The 7569-nt window shown below is 40.2% G+C and overlaps 1 pseudogene; it reads left to right on the top strand.

The window, feature by feature from the left end:
* The first annotated feature begins 6861 nt into the window (after window positions 1-6861).
* On the top strand, window positions 6862-7352 carry LOC124971385 (39S ribosomal protein L50, mitochondrial-like; annotated as a pseudogene).
* The last annotated feature ends 217 nt before the right edge of the window (window positions 7353-7569 follow it).

The raw sequence follows: 7569 nt of genomic DNA, 5'->3' as shown, positions 1-7569 counted from the left end.
AGAGGAACCAGGAAATTCCACCAGAAAACTTTTAGAACTCATAAGTGAATTCAGTAAAGTAGCGGGATATAAGATCAATGCACATAAATCTAATGCATTTTTATACATAAGTGATGAATCTTCAGAAAGAGAAATCAGAGAAATCAGGAAAGAGAAATCAGGAAAACTACCCCATTCACAATAGCTTCGAAAAAAATAAAATACTTGGGAATCAATCTCACAAAAGAGGTGAAAGACCTCTACAATGAGAACTACAGAACACTAAAGAAAGAAATTCAAGAAAACCTTAGAAGATGGAAAGATCTCCCATGTTCTTGGATAGGAAGAATTAATATTGTCAAAATGGCCATACTACCAAAAGTGCTATACAGATTCAATGCAATTCCAATTAAAATCCCAATGATGTACCTTACAGAAATAGAGCAAGCAATTATGAAATTCATCTGGAAGAATAAAAAACCCAGAATAGCTAAAGCAATCCTTGGCAGAAAGAGTGAAGCAGGGGGTATCGCAATACCAGATCTTCAACTCTACTACAAAGCAATAGTAACAAAACCGGCATGGTATTGGTACCAAAACAGAAAGGTGGATCAATGGTACAGAATAGAGGACACGGACACAAACCCAAATAAATACAATTTTCTCATACTAGACAAAGGGTCCAAAAATATGCAATGGAGAAAAGATAGCCTCTTCAACAAATGGTGCTGGGAAAACTGGAAATCCATATGCAACAGAATGAAACTAAACCCATATCTCTCACCATGCACGAAACTAAACTCAAAATGGATTAAGGATCTCGGAATCAGACCAGAGACCTTGCATCTTATAGAAGAAAAAGTAGGTCCAGAGCTTCAACATGTCGGCTTAGGACCAGACTTCCTCAACAGGACTCCCATAGCACAAGAAATAAAAGCAAGAATTAATAACTGGGATAGATTCAAACTAAAAAGCTTTCTCTCAGCAAAGGAAACTATCAGCAATACGAAGAAAGAGCCTACAGAGTGGGAGAAAATCTTTGCCAATCATACTTCAGATAGAGCGCTAATCTCCAGGATCTATAAAGAACTCAAAAAACTCTACACCAAGAATGCAAATAATCCAATCGACAAATGGGCTAAGGAAATGAATAGACACTTCACAGAAGAAGATCTACAAGCAATCAACAAACATATGGAAAAATGTTCAACATCTCTAGTAATAAGAGAAATGCAAATCAAAACCACCCTAAGATTCCATCTCACCCCAATTAGAATGGCGATTATCAAGAATACAAGCAACAACAGGTGTTGGCGAGGATGTGGGGAGAAAGGTACACTCATACATTGCTGGTGGGGCTGCAAATTAGTGCAGCCACTCTGGAAAGCAGTGTGGAGACTCCTTAGAAAACTTGGAATGGAACCACCATTTGACCCAGCTATCCCACTCCTTGGCCTATACCCAAAGGACTTAAAATCAGCATATTACAGAGATACAGCCACATCAATGTTCATAGCTGCTCAGTTCACAATAGCCAGATTGTGGAACCAACCTAGATGTCCTTCAATTGATGAATGGATAAAGAAACTGTGGTGTATATATATACAATGGAATATTACTCAGCCATAAAGAATGATAAAATTATGGCATTTGCAGGCAAATGGATGAAACTGGAGAATATCATGCTAAGTGAGATAAGCCAATCTCAAAAAACCAATGGACGAATGATATCACTAATAAGTGGATGATGACACATAATGGGGGGTGGGAGGGGTTAGTGTTAGGGTTAGAGTTAGGGTTAGGGAGGGGGACAAGAATGGAGGAAGGAAGGACTGTATAGAGGGAAAAGAGGGGTGGGAGGGATGGGGGGAAGGGAAAAAATAACCGAATGAATCAAACAGCATTACCCTATGTAAATTTATGATTACACAAATGGTATGCCTTTACGCCATGTACAAACAGAGAAACAACATGTATCCCATTTGTTTACAATAAAAAAAAATTTCATCTGGGGGCTGAGGTATACTTCAGTCATAGAATGCTTGCCTAGCATGCACAAGGACCTGGGTTCAGTCCCCAGCACCACAAAAAATTTTTTTCATCTGTCTTATGCACAGACTTTTTTCTTATTATTATTTAAACAATATAGCATAGCAATTATTTGCATAGCATTTGCATTACATTGGACAGTGTAGGTAATCTATGATGATATAAAAGCTATGGGAGGATGCCAGTAGGTTCTGTGCAAATCCTACTTCTTTATGGACTTCAGCTTCAGTGTATTTGGGAATCTGCAGGGAAGCCTGGAACCAATTCCTTTGGATGCTAAAAGATGACTGTATGCTCAGATACACAAAGATACAAGGTCAACACTACATAAAGGCAAATTGATAGCGTTGTTGCTGAAAGCTCAGTCTTTGTCCCCAATGCCAATCCAATAATGAGGATACAGTTTTGAGAAAAAGAGAAAGAAGGTTATTACTTTGCTAGCAAAGGAGAAACACAGGGAACTCCAGTCCCAGAGGCTGTGATTCTGCCCATCAGCAGGAACAGGGGGCTTTTAAGAGGTGACTCTAAGGCTACATTCCACATGTTATCTGTCTGAGTTGTAATTCAGTTATTATTTTTAGAGAGAGTCATTTCTGAGATCTTCTGGTACAATCCCCAAAGTCTGGATTACTTTGTTCCTATGGTGGGTGTGTACTCAAGGACGGATAAATCTGCCTAGGATGGGGAAGAAAGGTAATTCTGTTTTCCCTGAGATTAGGAAGGGGAAGAGATTACTGTGGAACAGGAAGTTAGGAAGAGAAAGAAAGACGTCCATTTTAAGAATAAATTGTGGTGGCAGAGCAGCAAGGGTTATTTTCAAAGCACAAAGGAGGCCACTGTTACAGTATATTTACGTCTATGGAGATATGTGCATGAATGAATTTATGTTTTTATCTAAGTATGTAGTAAATTGCATGTAAGTCTATCTACATGGCTCTTTCTAAATATATGCTGCCAGGTCTGGTGGTGCAAGTTTATAATCCCAGCGGCTTGAGACACTGAGGCAGGAGGATCACAAGTTCCAGGCCAGCCTCAGCAAATTAGGGAGACCCTAAGCAACTTAGTGAGACCCTGTCTCAAAATAAAAAGGGCTGGGGATGTGGCTCAGCAGTTAAGCACCCCTGGGTTCAATCCCAGGTATGAAAATAAATAAATAAATGCAGATATATAAGAGGACTTTGGATATTTGTAGTTTTACATGTATTTGTGTAACAAATATATTTGTTATAAACAAAGTATGAATGTGCATCTAATAAAATTTAATGCATTTAATAAAATTAATATTTTCTATTTAGCTATATATAGTATATATTCAATTTTTATAGTCATCTTTTTAAATCCTAAAATGCAGGCATTTAGTGCTCATAGAGGATTTGCATAATGGTGAACAGTGGTCAGTTCACCCCATGTACACATATTATCAGCTGCAGATTACATACACTTCTATATATCTCTAGACATAAGAGGCACAATGTTTTAAGGGAGTGGTGCCTGGAGATGGAGTAAAAATAAAAAATGTAAAGGAAAAAATGCACAGAAAAAAAGTTAAATTTAAAAAGCAAAAAGAAGCTGGTTGCAGGGACATAAGCCTGTAATACCAGTAACTCGGGAGACTGAGGCAGGAGGATTTAAGGCCAGCCTCAGCAACTTATTGAGATCCTAAGCAGCTTAGCTAGACTCTGTTTCAAATCTTTAAAAAAAATGACTGGGGATGTAGCTCAGTATTAATGCACCTCTGAATTCAATCCCTAGCACCCCCATAAAAAAAAGAAGAGGCATGTGTATTATCACAATTCTTAGAAGAATGTTTTATTTACTTGTTTATTTTATTATTTATTTTTATTTTTTGGTGCTGGTGTTACCACAGGTTACCAGTGACTATGAGTTCCCCTTCCCTGGATTGACCACCCCTGAAACGCCGAGGCAAGGGTAGAAAACAAGTTTTATTTAAAGAATAGTAACACAGACTTCTCTGCAGAGAAGCGGGCCTAGAGCTGGGTGTCCATGGGAGGGGGTGAATCTTGTCCTTTTTATAATTTCCAGGTTTCTTACTTCTCATGTCCCCTCTCTTTATCCAGCCCATTCAATGAAAAGGGGCAATTCAGGGGAGCAGCCCAGAGAATACTCATTAATAATTCCCTGCTCGGATGGACAATCTCCCTCTGAGGCGGGTGACTTTTTTGGTTATGGTTAGGGGAGGAGGAAGTGTCCTGAAGATATTAACATTCCAATACCCCAGAAGCAGGTGACTTTGGTCATGAGTGAGGGGGATGTATCCTGAAGGTACTAATAGTCCATTCCCCTTTGAACCAGCTTCCATCTTCCTGACCTGACCAGATTCATCTATCTACACTAACTGCCTGACCTTTGTTCTTGCTTCACTGGGGATGGAACCTAGGGCCTCACATATACCAAGATAAGTGCTCTACCACTAAGCTGCACCCCCAAGCCCATAATATTTCTGTTGTTTTGTTTTCATTATGAAAACTTAAACACATGGATAAAAGGCAATAAAAAGTATAATGAACCAGCATATAACCATAGCAAGTTTGAACAATTTTCATAAAAACAATTTTAAGCCTCTACAGGGGCACACTCCTATAATCCCAGCAACTCTGGATTGCAGGAGGATTGCAAGTTTGAAGCCAGCCTCAGCAATTTAACCAGAACCAGACCCTGTCTTAAATTAAAAATAAAAAGAATGTACTGGGGATGTAACTCAGTGGTAAAGCACTAAAGCACTCCTGGGTTCAATCCCCACTACCCTAAAAGAAAAAAATTAAAAATTTTACAAATATCATATATATATTTAATTTTATATGTCCGTTATAACTCTATGTGAGCAGGAAGAGAGTAGCCCAAACTTCACATTGTGGGATGCAATTCCAACAACCATACTGTTGAGAAATGACAAGAGGGTACTTGGAAAGTAAGAGAAACCAAACTTTATTTTATGCCAGCAGGCCCAGAGGAGATTAGCACTCCAAAATTATGAGCCCTGATCCACAGCTTCTCACCATATTTATAGGTTATTTAACGTCATCTTAGACCCATCCTATCATTGGGGCTTTTTCCTCTTTTTTAAGAAATTCCTAATCTATGCAGCTGAAGGCCTGTGCAGGGTCTCTAACATAAAGGATGCTCACAGAACAGATAAGGAAAAACAGCTGTGTTCACAGACATCTATTATGTTTCAGGAGGGAGTAGTGAGACTCTTAGGGCAGTTATTGACAATGCAAAAGGTAGTGGCCCATGGTTAACCAGGCTTCCTGGAGAAAGGCTAAGAGAGCGAGGGGAACTGACCCCTTCCCCAGGCACTGGACTCTTACCATAAAGTTTTTGTAATTCCATTTCACAACCAGGTCTGGTTTTGCCACCTCAATATCATTGTCCCATCTTCAGGCAGGAATGCCACCTACACTCTTGGCCTCACCCCCCAGGAGAAATGGCTGTAGGAGGTGAAGGATTATGGAAAATAATATTTCTATAAGACAGCTCCCCAAGAAAAACAGAGGGACAGTGTAGCTCAGGAGGAGGGAGGGGAAATTGGTCAAATATAAAACCTCTTTCCTAATAATGGGCCCTGAGGGAAAAAAGCAAAGTTTTATCCCTTCCCAGGTTCATCCTCAGCATCTCCACCAAAAGCAAACATTAACTTCTTCCCAACCCCAGTGCATCTTGAAGGAAGGAGGCAAATACTGAACTGCTGGGCCCTGGACTTTGACCTTCCCCCATTGCAAATTAACCCTAAATGGAGGCACAGCAAATATTGAAACTCTGGGAAACAATGTATCCCAAAGAAAGAAAAGCAATAGACAAGATTTGAGTACTCCTCCCTTGGGATCTGGACTCCTATCTCCCCAGATAATAATGAGTTTCAACCTTTTTACAATTACCCTCCTAAGTTAAAGTTCTAACCTGTACAACTAGCCCCCGACTGTCTAAACTGCATGTCCACAGTCTCCAATGAAACTACAAAACCCAGACTCCTTCTCATAAGTGCAAAAGGACAGATGCAGACCTCAACGGATTCATTTATTCATTTGCAGACTTGGGCACCATCAGGGCTCATTTTCCAGATGTGAAAATGGCCATTGATTACAGAGGGAATTTTGGTTTTATAGGGTAGGACTAATTTGTCATGGGGGATAGTCAAGGTTTAGGGCCCAACAATCAATATCTGCCCCTTTCCTGTTATCAGGAAAGGATCTGCTGGGAGGTTAATCCTTGGCTAGTTTCCCCTCCCTCTTCCTGAGCTGCACCTCTAGCCGTTTTTCTTCAGGTTCTATCTTGCAGGAATATTATTTTCCATAACTCTTCACTTCTGAAGCCTGGGAGACCATCTCCAGACCCAGAAAATGGGCCCTCCTGTGCATAATCAATGGACCTCACTATAGAATAAAGCAAACCCTGCTGATCCAAGGTTTGCTTCCTGTCTCCTGCCTCCATCATTTGTGGGCTGTGAGTTTACAGGAGGCACCATTGCAGGCAGATGGTTTGCCCACCAGTTCCCAAAGGAACCAAAACCCACATTGGCCATGATGGCTGAGGGTAAACTGAGACTTGAGCTGCTAAAGAAGCTGCACATTGGTGGCAAGTAGGCAGTAGTGAAAGAAAGGATCAGATAAAAAGTAGAAGGGGGCTTTGTTACTAGTCACCTAGATGCCAGCTTGTATCCAGAATGGCAACTCCAGTTAGTGGTGGGTGCAGGGGATAAGAAACCAATTTATGGCAGTTTGTGGATTGAGGGATTGTGTACCTGTCAGATCGCCTTGACAGAGTTTTATTATTTCCTGGCTTCTTTTGCCATATTATAAAATAATCCCAGCAAAAATGGCGGCATTGTGTGTGTCTAGCGTTGCTAGAAGAGGCTTGCTGTGGATAGTCTTAGGGACGACTTGCAGAGAATTTTGGTCTGAATCCAGAAAAGAAAAGAACCAGTGGAGACTGAGATGGTAGAAAAGGTGAAAAAAAAGAAAAAAAAAGAACCTATTCTGGTGTGTCCTCCCTTACAAAGATGAACATACATACCTCCTGAAGATCTTTAGAGTTGTTTGGAATCTCATATGAAAGAAGGTTTTGATTTTTCCCTCCCTAGTAATTGACAAGATATCTCCCTGGAAGATTGTCATATGAAGTTCAGTCTCTTGGCACATTTAGTTGATGGCTTGGGCCATGCAGTGCCTAACTCTAGGCTTTACCAGATGTGCAGGGTCAGAGATGTTCTTGATTTCTATAATGTCCCTGTTCAAGATAGATCTAAATTTGACACACTCATTGCCAGTGATTTGCCTCCAAATTGGAAAATCACTTGGAGTTACTGAGCAGTTCAGAAAATCAGCACATTGAAGTCATTTTTGTTACCCTGAGTGAGGGGGCTGCTTTTAGACTTTTTGATACTTTACCTATCAGAACACTTCTCCAAATCCATTTTTTTCCATAGAGGAATGCATTATTTCTCTCCCCACAACCTCATATCATGAATTAACAAAGAAATAGCAGGATTTTCTTTTCACATTTGCTGAAACCATTTTTTAATGG

Source organism: Sciurus carolinensis, chromosome X (genome assembly GCF_902686445.1).
Source record: "Sciurus carolinensis chromosome X, mSciCar1.2, whole genome shotgun sequence".
Lineage (NCBI taxonomy): Eukaryota > Metazoa > Chordata > Mammalia > Rodentia > Sciuridae > Sciurus > Sciurus carolinensis.
Note: the sequence above shows the minus strand (reverse complement) of the source record. Positions and strands in the feature narration are given on the sequence as shown.